This window comes from Panulirus ornatus, chromosome 10, assembly GCF_036320965.1.
Source record: "Panulirus ornatus isolate Po-2019 chromosome 10, ASM3632096v1, whole genome shotgun sequence".
Classification (NCBI taxonomy): domain Eukaryota; kingdom Metazoa; phylum Arthropoda; class Malacostraca; order Decapoda; family Palinuridae; genus Panulirus; species Panulirus ornatus.
This window is the reverse complement of record NC_092233.1, coordinates 44,102,909-44,126,621: the sequence shown is the minus strand read 5'-3', so window position 1 is coordinate 44,126,621 and position 23,713 is coordinate 44,102,909. Positions and strand designations below refer to the sequence as shown.

The following is a 23,713-nucleotide window of genomic DNA, read 5'->3' as shown; positions in this document are numbered from 1 at the left end:
TCGGTTGCATCTGCCTGCCTTCATTTAAACAAGAGGTGTGCTTTATCATCATGTATAAGTACCATATATCACAAATAACTATAACTAGCTCCAGAAAAATCCTAGACCATTAGAAAACCATATAACACAATCAGGTAATATCTCTGACCTGAGGAAATTAGCCATACTTGCCTTTCCCTACCATCTTTTGAACTGGAAAGCATGCTTTATCAGAAATAATCAGCAAGAGGAAAAATCCTGGTGTTTTAGTTACCCAAATAACACGATGCGTACACTATGCCAATCAATAACAATCTTTGGGACACTTAGTGTGGTGATCATGATTCAGTAGATGTTGAACTATTAGCTTTGGGAAAAATTATTTGCCGATCAGTAAACCATTGAAAGTGACAAAGAAAAGATGTGTTAGTCATCAAAAGTCAACAAACTTGATAAGTTGAGGATGTGCACGGCACCAAGTTTATATGTAAGTACAACAAAAAATATAAACGATTGATCAAGTCTTTCCACGTTTTTCAACTTATTTTTATTAACTATTAAAACTTGATTCTATTTGAATTTTTGGATAAACCTACATCCTCAGGACTCTCTAAACTTTCAAAACTCTATCCTTTCATGGGTTCAATATATATGAGATATAAAAATATCATTATTATCAATACTATCACCAATATCACTGTTATTATTCATGATTATCATTTTAATATAATTTAACCCAATGACCCTTTCATGGAACTCCTATAGCTTCAAGGAGCAAGGAAATGATGTACTCCTTTGAGCAAAATAATGACAATGCAGACCTGCTCCCCTAGATGCAGTCCCTTTTCCAACTCTCTTCAATTTCTTCCTACAAACTCTTCTAATACCTCAGACAAACCTTAACATGAAGGTCATTTCACATGCACACATCACAATACCCTGACACCACAACAATAATGTCAAACATGCAGCACTTACATTACACAAATATGACTCACCCAGAACAGAATGTCTTCATCTCCAGAGAAGTCCTCAATCACATTTTAGCCCTGGACATACACAAATCAAGCTCACATCTTCCAGTCAAACTGAATGAACAGTCTCTCCAGCTAAGCAAAACACAAACCATTCTAGGCATCACATGCAACATACATGACATTTACTCCCTACACCAATAACATAGCAGAAACTAAATGCCTCAGAACACTAACGGCCACCAGATTTGAATTATGCCACTCTAGCCTGGTTTATCACCTTCTCAAAAGTAAATACAGGTACACCACCGAATTTTCGGCAACTGATGGTTCGGCACCGCCTTTAGTCCGGACAAGATTACGTGAGGGCACTGAAAATTACCACGGCCACCAGACTAGTTTACTGGGTGGCCACAGATGGCGCTGTGTGTAGAGCGCGCTTATTTACATTCTTTACATTGCACTTGTTGGTAGAGACCGCAATTCTGACATTCTTAACTTATTTTGCTTAGATTTAATCCAAGATATGGCTTCTAAGACATATGAGAGTGTCAGTCGTAATGTCAAACGTAAACATCAGTCCATATCGATACAAGATAAAGTAGATCTGTTGAAAAAATGAACTGTGGTGTTTCGGTGGGTATGCTGTGACATCTACACTGTTGGTTCATCAGCTGTTTATGATACTGAGAAGCGAAGGGAAACATATTGAAATTCTCTGCAGACAGTGATTCCAAGAAGCAAATGATGATTAGAAAAATTATGAAAAATGGTAAGAGTACTGAGCACGATCGAGTGATGATGGAATGGTTTCGACAGCGTCGGAGTGATGGAGTGGACTGGTCAGGCAGCATGATAATGGACCAGGCTAAGTTGCTCCGAAAAGAACTTAAATTACAACATAAGCGTGACTATAGTAAAGGATAGCTTTAAAGATTCAAGAAGCGCCATGAAATTTCCATCAATAAAGTGTGCAGAGAAAAGCGGTCTGCAAACCACGGAGCTGCCGAGTATGTGGACAAATTTGCAAAACTCATAGGTGACAAGCACCTCAATCCTGAGCAGGTGTATAATGCAGAAGGAACTGCATTATTCTGGCGATGCGCACCTAGGAAAACACTAACACCAGAAGACGAAGACGACCCCGACGGGTGCTCGAACATTTAATATATGTTTAATTAAAATTTCTAACAGTCCATGGCATACTTTAGACACATGAGAGATGTATAATTAGTGGGTTACAGTTGTGTTGATGAAGTATCATTACGTGGCCAAGGTTGGTTCGGCAAAATGGTTAATCCGGCAAGGATTTGGAGCTACTGGTGCCGGAAAATAGGTGGTAAACCTGTATAACCGAGCTGCGTGACACACAACAATCCCTGGCTGCCAAGCAACCACAAAAATTTGAACACTTTCACAGTGAAGTGATGATCCTCTCAATACAGTCCCACCTTAGCATGCTTGGCACTCAATTCTATGCTGCAGCACTGGACCCCTCCCCCTCACCACTCTAAAACTAACCAAAGACCCCTAAGTAGAAATAAAAAGCTTACCCATGCCTCACAAGTCAGTAACCTCTACTCACAAAAACCCTATTTCCAGCAAATATAACACTGACAAATATGAAATAACCTGACAAACTCAACACAAATGACCTCCCAATTCACAATTCAACTCCAGCACAACAACAATCGGAAGCCACACTCCTCAGATAAACAATAGTCGCACTCTTCTTTCCATGCAATGGACATCACCCAACACTAAAACATCATTTCAGCATACCACGACCCTTCATGCCCACAATGTAACTGCCATAAAGAAGACACCAAACACTCTGTACTCAACTGCCTTGCATTATCTGCACATAAACGCGCACACACCATAACACTTTATGACTTGTGGTCCCAAATGGTGGATGTGGCTAGCTTCCTAAGTGTTGCAGGAGTCTCATAAGGATAGAAGGAACACCTAGGGCAGGAAGTAAGTACCCAATCAACTGATCCATTAATAAAGGAAAATGGTAACTTGGTTCAAGAGAAACGAAGCCTTGACAACTACCTTGAATTACTTTTTTGCATTTGAATTTATGATCAAAGACACAAACTAAATCTTGAATTCAGCTTCAGTGATAAGATAGAATAACGTTTTTCAACAAACTGACAAAAGCAGAAGACATAGTATAAGCAACTCACGATTCAAAAATGAATAAAACAGCAGGCCTTAATAAGTTATTTTGCGGACAATGAGAGGCAAAAAATGAGATAGTGAAGCCCTTGACTGCCATTTTCAATAGGTCATTTGCTATGAGAAAATTTCCACATGAATGCAATTTTGCCAATGTAACACTAACAGTCAAAAAAGGTAATAAGTCACTGCCTGAAATCATCGTCCCATTAGTTTAATGTCTGTAGTTAAGAAACTTATAGAAGTCATCATTCGAGATAGAACTGTAGACTATTCAGAGGACCACCACTTAATAAACTACTCTCAGCATGGTTTTTTATGAAACTTATGTCTGACAAATCTGCATGATTTCTTTCATGATATATTCAATATGTATGATGAAAGTACAGCAGTTGATATCTATCATGATTTTCTAAAAGCATTCGATTAAGTTTCACATCAAAAGTTACAAACAATAATTGGTAACATGGCGCTGATGGGGTTGTACTTCAGTGGACAGGATATTAGCTGACTGGCCATAATCAGATCTGTGATTAATGCTCAAGCTTCAAAATGGCTAAATGTGCTACGTGATGTAACGCAAGAATCAGTTGGAGACTGAGAGGGTGAAAGCAAAACTATAGTTACATTTAAGAATAAACTTGAAAATACAACCTCTTCCGACATATGTCTGAGTTCTGTTCTGATTGATCAGTCGGATCTTGAAATGGACATAAGTTGGACGTATGTCAGCATGGTATGTAGAATGCATATACCTGTACAACATTCTTTTATCCTACTAAATTTCTATCATGATTATCTTGTTTTTTAATAATCGGTTTTTTATCAATCAGCTTTATTATATGATTCAGAAGTTTCTTTATACATTCTATTTAAGAGTCTTTAGTTCATAATACATCATTTTTATCTCTTAATTTATATTCTTTTTCGGTCGTAAGTAGGTGAGAGCTTGCATTTCACTTCAAATCCACAATATTTATCATTTGCTCCTTGTTGGTAACATAGACAATGTGCAGGGTATTCTCTTTGAATTATCAGTATGCCTCCTAACTCTTACCACACTAATCTGTAATTTTCTGATATCTTCCAATATCACAAACAACCTTGACAGGACTCGTTGGTATGATGCTATATCAATTCCATAGGAGTAAAGTTGGGCTGGTGAGAGGAAAAGAGTTAAGGAAGGAGTAGCACTACTCCTGAAGCAGGAGTTGTGGGAGTATGTGACAGAGTGTAAGAGAGAAAATTCCAGATTGATGTGGGTAAAACAGAAAGTGGATGGAGAGAGAAGGGTGATTACTGGTGCTTATGCACCTGGTCATGAGAAGAAAGATCATGAAAGGCAAGTGTTTTGGGAGCAGCTGAGTGAGTGTGTCAGCAGCATGCACAAGACCAGGTTTTAGGGATGAGTGATTTAAATGCGACGGTAAGTAATGTGGCAGTTGAGGGTATTATTGGTGTACATGGGGTATTCGGTGTTGAGAATGGAAAAGGTGAAGAGCTTGTGAATTTGAGTGCTGAAAAAAGACTGGTGATTGGGAATACCTGGTTTAGAAAGAGAAATATACATAAGTATACACATGTGAGTAGGAGAGATGGTCAAAGAGCATTATTGGATTAAGTGCTAATTGATAAGCATGTAAAAGAGAGACTTTTGGATGTTAATGTGCTGAGAGGGACAGCTAAGGGAATGTCTGATCACTATCTTGTGGAGGTGAAGGTGAAGATTTGTAGAGGTTTTCAAAAAAGAAGAGAAAATGTTATGGAGAAGAGAGTGGTGAGAGGAAGTGAGCTTGCAAAGACGTGTGTGAGGAGATTTCGTGTAGAACAGCAAAAGATGAGAGCAAATGGCATGAGACAGGTGGGAAGTGGGCAGATTAGAAAGGGTCGTGAGTGATGGGATGAAGAAGAAAAGTTGTTAGTGAAAGACAAAAGAGAGGTGTGTGGACGATACATGAATTGAAGGAGTGAAAATGACTGGGAGATGTATAAAAGAAAGTGGCAGGAAGTCAAGAGAAAGGTGCAAGAGGTGAAAAAGAGGGCAAATGAGAGTGGAGCATAAAAAGATGTTTTGGAAGAAGGTAAATAACATGTATAAGAGAAGAGAACAAATGGGAACATTGGTGAAGGGAGCAAGTTGGGAAGTAATAACAGGTAGTGATGAAGTGGGAAGATGGAGTGAGTATTTTGAAGGTTTGTTCAGTGTGATTGATGATAGAGTGTTAGATATAGGGTGTTTTGGTCAGGGTGGTGTGTGAAGTGAGAGGGTCAAGGAGAATGGTTTGGCTAAGAGAGAAGAGGTAGTGAAAACTTTGCAGATGAAATCTGGCCAGGTGGCGGGACTGGATAGCACTGCACTAGAATATATTAAGAAAGGGGGTGACTGTGTTGTTGATTGTTTGTTAAGGATATTCACTGTATGTTTAGCTCATGGTGAGGTGCCTGAGGATTGGCGGAATGCTTGCATAGTGACATTGTACAAATACAAAGGGGATAAAGGTGAGCGCTCAAACTACAGAGGCATAAGTTTGTTGAGTATTCCTGCGAAATTATAAGGGAGGGTATTGACTGAGAGGGTGAAAGCATGTACAGAGCATCAGACTAAGGAAGAGCAGCGTGGTTTCAGAAGTGGTATAGAATGTGTAGATCAGGTGTTTGCTTTGAAGAATGTGTGAGAAATACTTAGAAAAACAGATGGATTTGTATGTGGCATTTATGGATCTGGAGATGGGAAATAGTGGGGTTGAGAAATGCTTTGTAGGAGGTTTCGAGTATATGGTGCGGGAGGTAAGTTGCTAGAAACAGTGAAAAGTTTTTACAAAGGTTGTAAGGCATGTGTACGAGCAGAAAGAGAGGTGCTTGCGTGGTTCCCAGTGAATGGTGGTGTGCGGAAGGGGTGTGTGATATCCCCATGGCTGTTTAATTTGTATATCGATGGGGTGGTCAGAGAGGTAAATGCAAGAGTTTTGGAGAGAGAAGTGAGTATGCAGTCTGTCGGGGATGAGAGGGCCTAGGAAGTGAGTCAGTTGTTGTTTGCCGATGATACAGCCCTAGTGGCTGATTTTTTGTGAGAAATTGCAGAAGTTGGTGACTGAGTTTGGAAAATTGTGTGAAAGGAAAAAGTTGAGAGCAAGGCTATAAGGTTCAGTAGGGATAAGGGACAAGAAATTGGGATGTAAGTTTGAATGGAGGAAGAGGTGTTTTACATATCTGGGAGCAGACTTAGCAGAGAATGAAACCATGGGAGCAGAAGTAAATCACTGGAGGAGAAAGTTCAGCGAGCGATGAAGAATGTGTGAAAAGAGAGAACGTTATCTCAGAGAGGAAACACAGGTAAGTTTGAAGGAATAGTATTTCCAACAATAATATATGGTTGTAAGGCATGGGCTATAGATAGGGTTGTATGGAGGAGGGGGGATGTGTTGGAAATGAAATGTTTGAGGACAATATGTGGTGTGAGGTGGTTTGATCAAGTAATGGTTGAGAGAGCAGAAGAGGGTGTGTTGAAATGGTTTGGACAAATGGAGAGAATGACTGAGGAAAGACTGATAAAGATGATGTATGTGTCAGGCGTGGAGGGAAAAAGGAAAAGCGAGAGACCAAATTGGAGGTGGAAGGATGGAGTGAAAAAAATTTTCAGGGATTGGGGCCTGAATATGCAGGAGGGTAAACGGCATGCAAGAAAAAGAGTGCATTGGAACGATGTGGTATACCGGGGTCGATGTTCTGCTAATGCATTGAACCAGGGCATGTGAAGCATCTGGGGTAAACCATGGAAAGATATATGGGGCCTGGATGTGGAAAGGGAGCTGTGGTTTCTGTGCATTACACATGGCAGTTAGAGGCTGAGTGTGAATGAATGTAGCCTTCTTTGTCTGTTCCTGGCGCCATCTCGCTGGAGGGGAGGGGGAAGGGGTGGGGTGGGGGTTGGTGCTATTTCGTGTGACGGGATAACGCCGGGAATGGATGAAAGCAGCAAGTATGAATATGTACATGTGTATATATGTACATGTCTGCGTATGTATATGGTGAAATGCATATGTATGTATATGTGCGAGTATGAGCGTTTATATATCTTATATATATATACATATGTATGGGTGGGTTGAGCCATTCCTCGTTTGTTTCCTTGCGCTAACCTGCTAACCCTGGAGATAGTCAAGAATAATAGATAAATAAATAAATAAATAAATAAATACATAAATAAACAAATAAATAAATATATGAATATATATATATATATATATATATATATATATATATATATATATATATATATATATATATATATATGTAGGTTTGCGGCAGGGGTGTGATGTCTCCATGGTTGTTTAATTTGTTTATGGATGGGGTTGTAAGGGAGGTGAATGCAAGAGTCCTGGAAAGAGGGGCAAGTATGAAGTCTGTTGGGGATGAGAGAGCTTGGGAAGTGAGTCAGTTGTTGTTCGCTGATGATACAGCGCTGGTGGCTGATTCATGTGAGAAACTGCAGAAGCTGGTGACTGAGTTTGGTAAAGTGTGTGGAAGAAGAAAGTTGAGAGTAAATGTGAATAAGAGCAAGGTTATTAGGTACAGTAGGGGTGAGGGTCAAGTCAATTGGGAGGTGAGTTTGAATGGAGAAAAACTGGAGGAAGTGAAGTGTTTTAGATATCTGGGAGTGGATCTGTCAGCGGATGGAACCATGGAAGCGGAAGTGAATCATAGGGTGGGGGAGGGGGCGAAAATTTTGGGAGCCTTGAAAAATGTGTGGAAGTCGAGAACATTATCTCGGAAAGCAAAAATGGGTATGTTTGAGGGAATAGTGGTTCCAACAATGTTGTATGGTTGCGAGGCGTGGGCTATGGATAGAGATGTGCGCAGGAGGATGGATGTGCTGGAAATGAGATGTTTGAGGACAATGTGTGGTGTGAGGTGGTTTGATCGAGTAAGTAACGTAAGGGTAAGAGAGATGTGTGGAAATAAAAAGAGCGTGGTTGAGAGAGCAGAAGAGGGTGTTTTGAAATGGTTTGGGCACATGGAGAGAATGAGTGAGGAGAGATTGACCAAGAGGATATATGTGTCGGAGGTGGAGGGAACGAGGAGAAGAGGGAGACGAAATTGGAGGTGGAAAGATGGAGTGAAAAAGATTTTGTGTGATCGGGGCCTGAACATGCAGGAGGGTGAAAGGAGGGCAAGAAATAGAGTGAATTGGAGTCATGTGGTATACAGGGGTTGACGTGCTGTCAGTGGATTGAAGCAAGGCATGTGAAGCGTCTGGGGTAAACCATGGAAAGCTGTGTAGGTATGTATATTTGCGTGTGTGGACGTGTGTATGTACATGTGTATGGGGGGGGGGGGGGGCATTTCTTTCGTCTGTTTCCTTGCGCTACCTCGCAAACGCGGGAGACAGCGACAAAGTATAAATAAAAAAAAAAAAAATATATATATATATACTTTCTTTCAAACTGTTCGCCATTTCCCGCGTTAGCAAGGTAGCGTTACGTACAGAGGACTGCGCCTCTGAGGGAATATCCTCACCTGGCCCCGTTCTCTATTCCTTCTTTTGGAAAATTGAAAAAAAAAAAAAATGAGAGGGGAGGATTTCCAGCCCCCCGCTCCCTCCCCTTTTAGTCGCCTTCTACGACACGCAGAGAATACGTGAGAAGTATTCTTTCTCCCCTATCCCCAAGGATATATATATATATATATATATATATATATATATATATATATATATATATATATATATATATATATATATATACACACACACACACACACACACACACATATATATATATATATATATATATATATATATATATATATATATATATATATATATGTTTGGAAGTCGAGAACATTATCTCGGAAAGCAAAAATGGGTATGTTTGAAGGAATAGTGGTTCCAACAATGTTTTATGGTTGCGAGGCGTGGGCTATGGATAGAGTTGTGCACAGGAGGGTGGATGTGCTGGAAATGAGATGTTTGAGGGCAATATGTGGTGTGAGGTGGTTTGATCGAGTAAGTAATGTAAGGGTAACAGAGATGTGTGGAAATAAAAAGAGTGTGGTTGAGAGAACAGAAGAGGGTGTTTTGAAATGGTTTGGTCACATGGAGAGAATGAGTGAGGAAAAATTGCCCAAGAGAATAGATGTGTCAGAGGTGGAGGGAACGAGGAGAAGTGGGAGACCAAATTGGAGGTGGGAAGATGGAGTGAAAAAGATTTTGAGTGATCGTGGTCTGAACATGCAGGAGGGTGAAAGGCGTGCAAGGAACAGAGGAATTGGAACGATGTGGTATACCGGGGTCGACGTGCTGTCAATGGATTGAACCAGGGCATGTGAAGCGTCTGGGATAAACCATGGAAAGTTGTGTGGGGCCTGGATGTGGAAAGGAAGCTGTGGTTTCGGTGCATTATTACATGACAGCTAGAGACTGAGTGTGAACGAATGGGGCGTTTGGTGTCTTTTCCTAGAGCTACCTCGCACACATGAGGGGGGAAGGGGTTGTTATTCTATGTGTGGCGAGGTGGCGATGGGAACAAATAAAGGCAGACAGTATGAATTATGTACATGTGTATATATGTTTATGTCTGTTTGTGTATATATATATGTGTACATTGAGCTGTATAGGTATGTATATTTGCGTGTGTGGACGTGTATGTATATGCATGTGTATGAGGGCGGGTTGGGCCACTCTTTCGTCTGTTTCCTTGCGCTACCTCGCTAACGCGGGAGACAGCGACAAAGCAAAATAAAAAATGAATATAAATATATATACATATATATATATATATATATATATATATATATATATATATATATATATATACATATATATATATATATATATATATATATATATATATATATATATATATATATATATATAGGGAGTATGTGATAGAATGTATGAAAGTAAATTCTCGATTAATATGTGTAAAACTGAAAGTTGATGGAGAGAGATGGGTGATTATTGGTGCATATGCACCTGGGCATGAGAAGAAAGATCATGAGAGGCAAGTGTTTTGGGAGCAGCTGAATGAGTGTGTTAGTGGTTTTGATGCACAAGACCGGGTTATAGTGATGTGTGATTTAAATGCAAAGGTGAGTAATGTGGCAGTTGAGGGATTAATTGGTATATATGGGGTGTTCAGTGTTGTAAATGGAAATGGTGAAGAGCTTGTAGATTTATGTGCTGAAAAAGGACTGGTGATTGGGAATACCTGGTTTAAAAAGCGAGATATACATAAGTATACGTATGTAAGTACGAGAGATGGCCAGAGAGTGTTATTGGATTACGTGTTAATTGACAGGCGCGCGAATAAGACTTTTGGATGTTAATGTGCTGAGAGGTGCAACTGGAGGGATGTCTGATCATTATCTTGCGGAGGTGAAGGTGAAGATTTGTATGGGTTTTCAGAATAGAAGAGAGAATGTTGGGGTGAAGAGGGTGGTGAGAGTAAGTGAACTTGGGAAGGAGACTTGTGTGAGGAAGTACCAGAAGAGACTGAGTACAGAATGGAAAAAGGTGAGAACAAAGGAAGTAAGGGGAGTGGGGGAGGAATGAGACGTACTTAGGGAAGCAGTGATGGCTTGCGCAAAAGATGCTTGTGGCATGAGAAGCGTGGGAGGTGGGTTGATTAGAAAGGGTAGTGAGTGGTGGGATGAAGTAAGATTATTAGTGAAAGAGAAGAGAGAGGCATTTGGACGATTTTTGCAGGGAAAAAATGCAAATGAGTGGGAGATGTATAAAAGAAAGAGACAGGAGGTCAAGAGAAAGGTGTAAGAGGTGAAAAAGAGGGCAAATGAGAGTTGGGGTGCGAGAGTATCATTAAATTTTAGGGAGAATAAAAAGATGTTTTGGAAGGAGGTAAATAAAGTGCGTAAGACAAGGGAGCAAATGGGAACTTCAGTGAAGGGGGTTAATGGGGAGGTGATAACAAGTAGTGGTGATGTGAGAAGGAGATGGAGTGAGTATTTTGAAGGTCTGTTGAATGTGTTTGATGATAGAGTGGCAGATATAGGGTGTTTTGGTCGAGGTGGTGTGCAAAGTGAGAGGGTTAGGGAAAATAATTTGGTAAACAGAGAAGAGGTAGTAAAAGCTTTGCGGAAGATGAAAGCCGGCAAGGCAGCAGGTTTGGATGGTATTGCAGTGGAATTCATTAAGAAAGGGGGTGACTGTATTGGTGACTGGCTGGAAAGGTTATTTAATGTATGTATGATTCATGGTGAGGTGCCTGAGGACTGGCGGAATGCGTGCATAGTGCCATTGTACAAAGGCAAAGGGGATAAGAGTGAGTGCTCAAATTACAGAGGCATAAGTTTGTTGAGTATTCCTGGTAAATTATATGGGAGGGTATTGATTGAGAGGGTGAAGGCATGTACAGAGCATCAGATTGGGGAAGAGCAGTGTGGTTTCAGAAGTGGTAGAGGATGTGTGGATCAGGTGTTTGCTTTGAAAAATGTATGTGAGAAATACTTAGAAAAGCAAATGGATTTGTATGTAGCATTTATGGATCTGGAGAAGGCATATGATAGAGTTGATAGAGATGCTCTGTGGAAGGTACTAAGAATATATGGTGTGGGAGGCAAGTTGTTAGAAGCAGCGAAAAGTTTTTATCGAGGATGTAAGGCATGTGTACGTGTAGGAAGAGAGGAAAGTGATTGGTTCTCACTGAATGTGGGTTTGCGGCAGGGGTGCATCATGTCTCCATTGTTGTTTAATTTGTATATGGATGGGGTTGTTAGGGAGGTGAATGCAAGAGTTTTGGAAAGAGGGGTAAGTATGAAGTCTGTTGGGGATGAGAGAGCTTGGGAAGTGAGTCAGTTGTTGTTCGCTGATGTTACAGCGCTGGTGGCTGATTCATGTGAGAAACTGCAAAAGCTGGTGACTGAGTTTGGTAAAGTGCGTGAAAGAAAAAGTTAATAGAAAATTTGAATAAGAGCAAGGTTATTAGGTACAGTAGGGTTGAGGGTCAAGTCAATTGGGAGGTAAGTTTGAATGGAGAAAAACTGGAGGAAGTAAAGTGTTTTAGATATCTGGGAGTGGATCTGGCAGCGGATGGAAACATGGAAGCGGAAGTGAATCATAGGGTGGGGGAGGGTGCGAAAATCCTGGGAGCCTTGAAGAATGTGTGGAAGTCGAGAACATTATCTCCGAAAGCAAAAATGGGTATGTTTGAAGGAAAAGTGGTTCCAACAATGTTGTATGGTTGCGAGGCGTGGGCTATGGATAGAGTTGTGCGCATGAGGGTGGACGTGCTGGAAATGAGATGTTTGAGGACAACATGTGGTGTGAGGTGGTTTGATCGAGTAAGTAATTTACGTAAGGGTAAGAGAGATGTGTGGAAATAAAAAGAGCGTGGTTGAGAGAGCAGAAGAGGGTGTTTTGAAATGGTTTGGGCACATGGGGAGAATGAGTGAGGAAAGACTGACCAAGAGGATATATGTGTCGGGGGTGGAGGGAACGAGGAGAAGTGGGAAACCAAATTGGAGGTGGAAAGATGGAGTGAAAAAGATTTTGAGTGATCGGGGCCTGAACATGCAGGAGGGTGAAAGGCGGGCAAGAAATAGAGTGAATTGGATCGATGTGGTATACCGGAGTCGACGTGCTGTCAATGGATTGAATCAGGGCATGTGAAGCGTCTGGGGTAAACCATGGAAAGTTCTGTGGGGCCTGGATGTGGAAAGGGAGCTGTGGTTTCGGGCATTACTGCATGACAGCTAGAGACTGAGTGTGAACGAATGGGGCCTTTGTTGTCTTTTCCTAGCGCTACCTCGCACACATGAGAGGTGAGGGGGATGTTATTCCACGTGTGGCGAGGTGGTGATGGGAATCAATAAAGGCAGACAGTGTGAATTGTGTGCATGTGTATATATGTATGTGTCTGTGTGTGTATATATATGTGTACATTGAGATGTATGGGTATGTATATTTGCGTGTGTGGACGTATATGTATATACATGTGTATGGGGGTGGGTTGGGCCATTTCTTTCGTCTGCTTCCTTGCGCTACCTCGCAAACGCGGGAGACAGCGACAAAGCAAAATATATATATATATATATATATATATATATATATATATATATATATATATATATATATATATATATATATATATATCATCAGCGAACAACAACTGACTCACTTCCCAAGCTCTCTCATCCCCAACAGACTTCATACTTGCCCCTCTTTCCAAAACTCTTGCATTTACCTCCCTAACAACCCCATCCATATACAAATTAAACAACCATGGAGACATCACACACCCCTGCCGCAAACCCACATTCACTGAGAACCAATCACTTTCCTCTCTTCCTACACGTACACATGCCTTACATCCTCGATAAAAACTTTTCACTGCTTCTAACAACTTTCCTCCCACACCATATATTCTTAATACACCTTCCACAGAGCATCTCTATCAACTCTATCATATGCCTTCTCCAGATCCATAAATGCTACATACAAATCCATTTGCTTTTCTAAGTATTTCTCACATACATTCTTCAAAGCAAACACCTGATCCACACATCCTCTACCACTTCTGAAACCACACTGCTCTTCCCCAATCTGATGCTCTGTACATGCCTTCACCCTCTCAATCAATACCCTCCCATATAATTTACCAGGAATACTCAACAAACTTATACCTCTGTAATTTGAGCACTCACTCTTATCCCCTTTGCCTTTGTACAATGGCACTATGCACGCATTCCGCCAATCCTCAGGCACCTCACCATGAGTCATACATACATTAAATAACCTTACCAACCAGTCAACAATACAGTCACCCCCTATTTTTGTTCGCTGATGATACAGCGCTGGTGGCTGATTCATGTGAGAAACTGCAGAAGCTGGTGACTGAGTTTGGTAAAGTGTGTGGAAGAAGAAAGTTAAGAGTATATGTGAATAAGAGCAAGGTTATTAGGTACAGTAGGGTTGAGGGTCAAGTCAATTGGGAGGTGAGTTTGAATGGAGAAAAACTGGAGGAAGTGAAGTGTTTTAGATATCTGGGAGTGGATCTGGCAGCGGATAGAACCATGGAAGCGGAAGTGGATCATAGGGTGGGGAAGGGGGGCGAAAATTCTGGGGGCCTTGAAGAATGTGTGGAAGTCGAGAACATTATCTCGGAAAGCAAAAATGGGTATGTTTGAGGGAATAGTGGTTCCAACAATGTTGTATGGTTGCGAGGCGTGGGCTATGGATGGAGTTGTGCGCAGGAGGATGGATGTGCTGGAAATGAGATGTTTGAGGACAATGTGTGGTGTGAGGTGGTTTGATCGAGTGAGTAACGTAAGGGTAAGAGAGATGTGTGGAAATAAAAAGAGCGTGGTGGAGAGAGCAGAAGAGGGTGTTTTGAAGTGGTTTGGGCACATGGAGAGAATGAGTGAGGAAAGATTGACCAAGAGGATATATGTGTCGGAGGTGGAGGGAACGAGGAGAAAAGGGAGACCAAATTGGAGGTGGAAAGATGGAGTGAAAAAGATTTTGTGTGATCGGGGCCTGAACATGCAGGAGGGTGAAAGGAGGGCAAGGAATAGAGTGAATTGGAGCGATGTGGTATACCGGGGTTGACGTGCTGTCAGTGGATTGAATCAAGGCATGTGAAGCGTCTGGGGTAAACCATGGAAAGCTGTGTAGGTATGTATATTTGCGTTTGTGGACGTATGTATATACATGTGTATGGGGGGGGGGTTTGGGCCATTTCTTTCGTCTGTTTCCTTGCGCTACCTCGCAAACGCGGGAGACAGCGACAAAGTATAATAAAAAATAATAATATAATATATATATATATATATATATATATATATATATATATATATATATATATATATATATATATATATCCCTGGGGATAGGGGAGAAAGAATACTTCCCACGTATTCCCTGCGTGTCGTAGAAGGCGACTAAAAGGGAAGGGAGCGGGTGGCTGGAAATCCTCCCCTCTCATTTTTTCTTTTTTTTAATTTTCCAAAAGAAGGAACAGAGAAGGGGGCCAAGTGAGGATAATCCCTCAAAGGCCCAGTCCTCTGTTCTTAACGCTACCTCGCTAATGCGGGAAATGGCGAATAGTATGAAAGAAAGAAAGATATATATATATATATATATATATATATATATATATATATATATATATATATATATATATATATATATATATCCTCACCTGGCCTCGTTCTCTGTTCCTTCTTTTGGAAAATTAAAAAAAAAAAAAAAATGAGAGGGGAGGATTTCCAGCCCCCCGCTCCCTCTCCTTTTAGTCGCCTTCTACGACACGCAGGGAATACGTGGGAAGTATTCTTTTTCCCCTATCCCCAGGGATATATATATATATATATATATATATATATATATATATATATATATATATATATATATATATATATATATATATGGGCATGTTTAAAGGAATAGTGGTTCAAACAATACTATATGGTTGTGAGGCGTGGGCTATAGATAGAGTTGTGCAGAGGAGGGTGGATGTGGAGGAAATGAGATGCTTGAAGACAACATGTGGTGTGAGGTGGTTTGATCGAGTAAGTAATAATAGGGCAAAAGAGATGTGTGGTAATGAAAGAGTGTGGTTGAGAGAGCAGAAGAGGGTGTTCTGAAATGGTTTGGTCACTTGGAGAGAATGAGTGAGGAAAGATTGACCAAGAGGATATATGTGTCAGAGGTGCAGGGAACGAGAAGTGGGAGACCAAATTGGAAGAGGAAAGATGGAGTGAAAAAGATTTTGAGTGATCGGGGCGTAAACATGCAAGAGGGTTAAAGGCGTGCAAGGAACTGAGTGAATTGGAACGATGTGGTATACCGGGATCGACGTGCTGTCAATGGATTGAACCAGGGCATGTGAAGCGTCTGGGGTAAACCTTAAAAAGTTCTGTGGGGCCTGGATGTGGAAGGGGAGCAGTGGTTTCGGTGCATCATTACATGACAGCTAGAGACTGAGTGTGAAAAAAATGTGGCATTTGTTGTCTTTTCCTAGCGCTACCGCGCGCACTTTAGGAGGGAGGGGGTGGTTATTTCATGTGTGGCGGGCTGGAGATGGGAATGAATGAAGGCAGACATTATGAATTATGTACATGTGTATATATGTATATGTCTGTGTGTGTATATATATGTATACGTTGAGATGTATAGGTATGTATATTTGCGTGTGTGGACGTGTATGTGTGTATGTGTATGTGTATGTGGGTGGGTTGGGCCATTCTTTCGTCTGTTTCCTTGTGCTACCTCGCTAACGCGGGAGACAGCGACAAAGCAAAATGAAAAATATATATATATAATATATATATATATATATATATATATATATATATATATATATATATATATATATATATATATATATATATATATTCCTGGGGATAGGGGAGAAAGAATACTTCCCACGCATTCCTCACGTGTCGTAGAAGACGACTAAAGGGGACGGGAGCGGGGGAGTGAAAACCCTCCCCTCCTTGTATTTAAACTTTCTAAAAGGAGAAACATAAGAAGGAGTCACGAGGGGAGTGCTCATCCTTCTGGAAGGCTCAGACTGGGGTGTCTAAGTGTGTGTGGTTGTAACCAAGATGAGGAAAAAAGGAGAGATAGGTAGTATGTTTGAGGAAAGGAACCTGGATGTTTTGGCTCTGAGTGAAACGAAGCCCAAGGGCAAAGGGGAAGAGTGGTTTGGGAATGTCTTGGGAGGAAAGTCAGGGGTTAGTGAGAGGACAAGAGCGGGGGAAGGAGTAGCACTACTCATGGAACAGGAGTGGTGGGAGTATGTGATAGAGTGTAAGAAAGTAAACTCTAGATTGATATGGGTAAAACTGAAAGTTGATGGAGAGAGATGGGAGATTATTGGTGCATATGCACCTGAGTATGAGGAGAAAGACCATGAAAGGCAAGTGTTTTGGGAGCAGGTAAGTGGGTGTGTTAGTAGTTTTGATGCACGAGAGAGGGTTATAGTGATGGGTGATTTGAATGCAAAGGTGAGTAATGTGGCAGTTGAAGGAATAATTGGTGTACATGGGGTGTTCAGTGTTGTAAACGGAAATGGTTAAGAGCTTGTAGATTCATGTGCTGAAAAAGAACTGATGATTGGAAATACCTGATTTAAATAGAGATATACATAGGTATACGTATGTAAGTAGGAGAGATCGTCAGAGAGCGTTATTGGATTACGTGTTAATTGATAGGCGCGCGAAAGAGAGACTTTTAAATGTTAATGTGCTGAGAGGTGAAACTGGAGGGGTGTCTGATCATTATCTTGTGGAGGCGAAGGTGAAGATTTGTACAGGTTTTCAGAAAAGAAGAGAGAATGTTGGGGTGAAAAGAGTGGTGAGCTTGGGAAGGAGACTTGTGTGAGGAAGTACCATGAAAGACTGAGTACAGAATGGAAAAAGGTGAGAACAAAGGAGGTAAAGGGAGTGGGGGAGGAACGGGATGTATTTACGGAAGCCGTGATGGCTTGCGCAAAAGATGCTTGTGGCATGAGAAGCGTGGGAGGTGGGCAGATTAGAAAAGGTAGTGAGAAGAGTGATGTAGAAGTAAGAGTATTAGTGAAAGAGAAGACAGAGGCATTTCGACGATTTTTGCAGGGAAAATTTGCAAATGACTGGGAGCTGTATAAAAGAAAGAGGCAGGAGGTCAAGAGAAAGGTGCAAGAGGTGAAAAAGAGGGCAAATGAGAGTTGGGGTAAGAGAGTATCAATAAATTTTAGGGAGAATAAAAAGATGTTTTGGAAGAAGGTAAATAAAGTGCGTAAGACTAGGGAACAAATGGGAACTTCAGTGAAGGGGGCTAATGGGGAGGTGATAACAAGTAGTGGTGATGTGAGAAGGAGATGGAGTGAGTATTTTGAAGGTTTGTTGAATGTGTTTGATGATAGAGTGGCAGATATAGGGTGTTTTGGTCGAGGTGCTCTGCAAAGTAAGAGCGTTAGGGAAAATGATTTGGTAAACAGAGAAGACGTAGTAAAACCTTTGCGGAAGATGAAAGCCGGCAAGGCAGCGGGTTTGGATGGTATTGCAGTGGAATTTATTAAAAAAGGGGGTGACTGTATTGTTGCCTGGTTGGTGAGGTTATTTAATGTATGTATGACTCATGGTGAGGTGCCTGAGGATTGGCGGAATGCTTGCATAGTGAAATTGTACAAAGGCAAACAGGATTAAAGTGAGTGCTCAAATTACAGAGGTATAAGTTTGTTGACTATTCCAGGGAAATTAGAAGGGAGGGTATTGATTGAGAGGGTGAAGGCATCTACAGAGCATCAGATTGGGGATGAGCAGTGTGGTTTAAGATGTGGTAGAGTATGTGTGGATCAGGTGTCTGCTTTGAAAAATGTATGAAAAATACTTAGGAAAGCAAATGGATTTGTATGTAGCATTTATGGATCTGGAGAAGGTATATGATAGAGTTGATAGAGATGCTCTGTGGAAGGTATTAAGAATAAATGGTGTGGGAGGCAAGTTGTTAGAAGCAGTGAAAAGTCTTTATCGAGGATGCAAAGCATGTGTACGTATAGGAAGAGAGGAAAGTGATTGGTTCTCAGTGAATGTAGGTTTCCGGCAGGGGTGTGTGATGTCACCATGGTTGTTCAATTTGTTTATGGATGGGGTTGTTAGGGAGATGAATGTAAGAGTTTTGGAAAGGGGCAAGTATGCGGTCTGTTGTGGATGAGAGAGCTTGGGAAGTGAGTCACTTGTTGTTCGCTGATGATACAGCGCTGGTGGCTGATTAATGTGAGAAACTGCAGAAGCTGGTGACTGAGTTTGGTAAAGTGTGTGAAAGAAGAAAGTTGAGAGTAAATGTGAATAAGAGCAAGGTTATTAGGTACAGTAGGGTTGAGGGTCAAGTCAATTGGAAGGTAAGTTTGAATGGAGAAAAACTGGAGGAAGTGAAGTATTTTAGATATCTGGGAGTGGATTTGGCAGCGGATGGAACCATGGAGGCGGAAGTGAATGATAGGGTGGGGGAGGGTGCGAAAATTCTGGGAGCCTTGAAGAATGTGTGGAAGTCAAGAACATTATCTCGGAAAGCAAAAATAGGTAAGCTTGAAGGAACAGTGGTTCCAACAATGTTGTATGGTTGCGAGGCGTGGGCTATGGATAGAGTTGTGCGCAAGAGGGTGGATGTGCTGGAAATGAGATGTTTGAGGACAATATGTGGTGTGAGGTGGTTTGATCGAGTAAGTAATAATAGGGTAAGGGAGATGTGTGGTAATAAAAGGAGTGTGGTTGAGAGAGCAGAAGACGGTTTTGAAATGGTTTGGTCACATGGAGGGAATGAGTGAGGAAAGATTGACCAAGAGGATATATGTGTCAGAGGTGGAGGGAACGAGGAGAAGTGGGAGACCAAACTGGAGGTGGAAAGATGGAGTTAAAAAGATTTTGAGTGATCGGGGCCTGAACATGCAGGAGGGTGAAAGGCGTGCAAGGAATAGAGTGAATTGGAACGATGTGGTATACCGGGGTCGACGTGCTTGTCAATGGACTGAACCAGGGCATGTGAAGCGTCTGGGGTAAACCATGGAATGTTCTGTGGGGCCTGAATGTGGAAAGGGAGCTGTGGTTTCGGTGCATTATTACATGACAGCTAGAGACTGAGTGTGAACGAATGGGGCCTTTGTTGTCTTTTCCTAGAGCTACCTCGCACACATGAGCGGGGAGGGGGTTGTTATTTCATTTGTGGCGAGCTGGCGATGGGAATGAATAAAGGCAGACAGTATGAATTATGTACATATGTATATATATGTATATGTCTGTGTGTATATATATATATATATATATATATATATATATATATATATATATATATATATATATATATATATATGTATACTTTGAGATGTATTGGTATGTATATTTGCGTGTGTGGACTTGTATGTATATACATGTGTATGTGGGTGGGTTGGGCCATTCTTTCGTCTGTTTCCTTGCGCTACCTCGCTAACGCGGGAGACAGCGACAAAGCAAAATAATAAATAATATATATATATATATATATATATATATATATATATATATATATATATATATATATATATATATATATATAATATATATATATATATATATATATATATATATATATATATATATATATATATATATATATATATATATATATAAAGTGCGTAAGACAAGGGAACAAATGGGTACTTCAGTGACGGGGGTTAATGGGGAGGTGATAACAAGTAGTGGTGATGTGAGAGGGAGATGGAGTGAGTATTTTGAAGGTTTGTTGAATGTGCTTGATGATGGAGTGGCAGATATAGGGTGTTTTGGTCGAGGTGGTGTGCAAAGTGAGAGGGTTAGGGAAAATGATTTGGTCAACAGAGAAGAGGTAGTAAAAGCTTTGCGAAAGATGAAAGCCGGCAAGGCAGCGGGTTTGAATGGTATTGCAGTGAAATTTGTTAAAAAAAGAGGGTGACTGTATTGTTGACTGGTTGGTAAGGTTATTTAATGTATGTATGGCTCATGGTGAGGTGCCTGAGGATTGGCGGAATGCTTGCATAGTGAAATTGTACAAAGGCAAAAGGGATAAAAGTGAGTGCTCAAATTACAGAGGTATAAGTTTGTTGAGTATTCTTGGGAAATTATATGGGAGGGTATTGATTGAGAGGGTGAAGGCATATCCAGAGCATCAGACTGGGGAAGAGCAGTATGGTTTCAGAAGTGGTAGAGTATGTGTGGATCAGGTGTTTGCTTTGAAGAATGTATGTGAAAAATACTTAGAAAAGCAAATGGATTTGTATGTATCATTTATGGATCTGGAGAAGGTATATGATAGAGTTGATAGAGATGCTCTGTGGAAGGTATTAAGAATATATGGTGTGGGAGGCAAGTTGTTAGATGCAGTGAAAAGTTTGTATCGAGGATGTAAGGCATGTGTACGTGTAGGAAGAGAGGAAAGTGATTGGTTCTCAGTGAATGTAGGTTTGCGGCAAGGGTGTGTGATGTCTCCATGGTTGTTTAATTTGTTTATGGATGGGGTTGTTAGGGAGGTGAATGCAAGAGTTTTGGAAAGAGGGGCAAGTATGCAATATGTTGTGGATCAAAGAGCTTGGGAAAAGAGTCAGTTGTTTTTCGCTGATGATACAGCGCTGGTTGCTGATTCGTGTGAGAAACTACAGAAGCTGGAGACTGAGTTTGGTAAAGTGTGTGAAAGAAGAAAGCTGAGAGTAAATGTGAATAAGAGCAAGGTTATTAGGTACTGCAGGGTTGAGGGACAAGTTAACTGGGAGGTGAGGGACAAGTTAATTGGGAGGTGTTTGAATAGATAAAAACTGTAAGAAGTGAAGTGTTTTAGGTATCTGAGAGTGGACTTGGCAGCAGATGGAACCATGGAAGCGGAAGTGAATCATTGGGAGGGGGCTAAAGTTCTGGGAGCGTTGAAGAATGTGTGGAAGTCGAGAACATAATCTCGGAAAGCAAAAATGGGTCTGTTTGAAGGAATAGTGGTTTCAACACTGTTATATCGTTGCGAGGCATGGGCTATGGATAGAGTTGTGCGGAGGAGGGTGGATGTGCTGGAAATGAGATGTCTGGGGACAATATGTGGTGTGAGGTGGTTTGATCGAGTAAGTAATAATAGGGTAAAAGAGATGTGTGGTTACAAAAAGAGTGTGGTTGAGAGAGCAGAAGAGGGTGTGTTGAAATGGTTTGGTCACATGGAGAGAATGAGTGAGGAAAGGTTGACCAAGAGGATATATGTGTCAGAGGTGGAGGGAACGAGAAGTCGGAGACCAAATTGGAGGTGGAAAGATGGATTGAAAAAGATTTTGAGTGATCGGGGTCTGAACATGGAGGAGGGCGAATGGCGTGCAAGGAATAGTGAATTGGAACGATGTGGTATACCGGCGTCGCCGTGCTGTCAATGGATTGAACCAGGGCATGCGAAGCGTCTGGGGTAAACCATGGAAAGTTCTGTGGGGCCTGGATGTGGAAAGGGAGCTGTGGTTTCAGTGCATTATTACATGACAGCTAGAGACTGAGTGTGAACGAATGTGGCCTTTGTTGTCTTTCCCAGCGCTACCTCGCGCACTTTAGGGGGGAGGGGGTGGTTATTTTCATGTGTGGCGGGGTGGCAATGGGAATGAATAAAGGTAGACAGTATGAAGTATGTGCATGTGTATATATGTATATGTCTGTGTGTGCATATATATGTATACGTTGAGATGTATAGGTATGTATATTTGCGTGTGTGGATGTGTATGTATATAAATGTGTATGTGGGCCATTCTTTCGTCAGTGTCTTTGCGCTACCTCGCTAACGAGGGAGACAGCGATAAAGCAAAATAAATAAATAAATATTCATATATATATATATATATATATATATATATATATATATATATATATATATATATATATTATTTATTAATTTATTTTACTTCGACGTCTCATGCGTTAGCAAGAAAACAGACGGGGAATGGCCCAACCCATCCACATACACATGAATATTCATAAATTCCTAGACACATACACATACATGCCCTGGTTCAATCAACTGACAGCACGTCGACCCCGGTATACCCCATGGTTCCAGTTTACTCTATTCCTTACGTGCCTTTCACACTCCCGTATGTTCAAGCCCCGATCGCTGAAAATTTTTCTCACTCCCCTTCATATCCAATTTGGTCTCCTGCTTCTCCTTGTTCCCTCCACCTCTGACACATATATCCTCTTGGCCAACCTTTTCTCACTCATTCTCTCCATGTGACCAAACCATCTCAATACACCCTCTTCTGCTCTCTCAACCACACTCTTTCTATTACCACACATCTCTCTTACCCTTTCATTACTTACTCGATCAAACCACTCACACCACATGTTATCCTTAAACATTTCATTTCCAAAACATCCATATCCTCCGCACAACCCTATCTATAGCCCACGCCTCGCAATCATATAACATTGTTGGAACCACTATTCCTTCAAACATACCCAATTTTGCTCTCCGAGACAATGTTCTTGCCTTCCACACATTCTTCAACACACCCAGAACCTTCGCCCCCTCCCCGACCTTGTGACTCACTTTCGCTTCCATGCTTCCATCCGCTGTTAAATCCACTCCCATATATCTAAAACACTTCACTTCCTCCAGTTATTCCATTCAAACTTAACTCCCAGTTAACTTGTCCCTCAACCCTACTGAACATAATAACCTTACTCTTATTCATATTTACTCTCAGCTTTCTTCTTTCACACACTTTACCAAACTCAGTCACCAGCTTCTGCAGTTTCTCACCCGAATCAGCCACCAGCGAACAACAACTGACTCATTTCCCAAGCCCTCTCATCTACAACAAACTGCATACTTGCCCCTCAATCCAAAACTGTTGTATTCACCTCCCTAACAACCCCATCCATAAACAAATTAAACAACCATGGAGACATCACACACCCCTGCCGCAAACAGTCATTCACTGGGAAGCAATCACTTTTCTTTCTTCTTACTCGTACACATGCTTTACATCCTTGGTAAAAACTTTTCACTGCTTCTAGCAACTTAACTCCCAAATCATATACTCTCAATACCTTCAAAAAAGCATCTCTATCAACCCTATCATATGCCTTATCCAGGTCCATAAATGGTA

At 41.1% G+C, this 23,713-nt stretch overlaps 1 long non-coding RNA gene across 1 annotated transcript in view; it reads right to left on the bottom strand.

Annotated features, from left to right (window-relative positions):
• The window catches only part of LOC139750922 (uncharacterized), a 67,845-nt gene that overhangs the window by 646 nt on the left and 43,486 nt on the right, over positions 1-23,713 (bottom strand). The window lies entirely within an intron of this gene.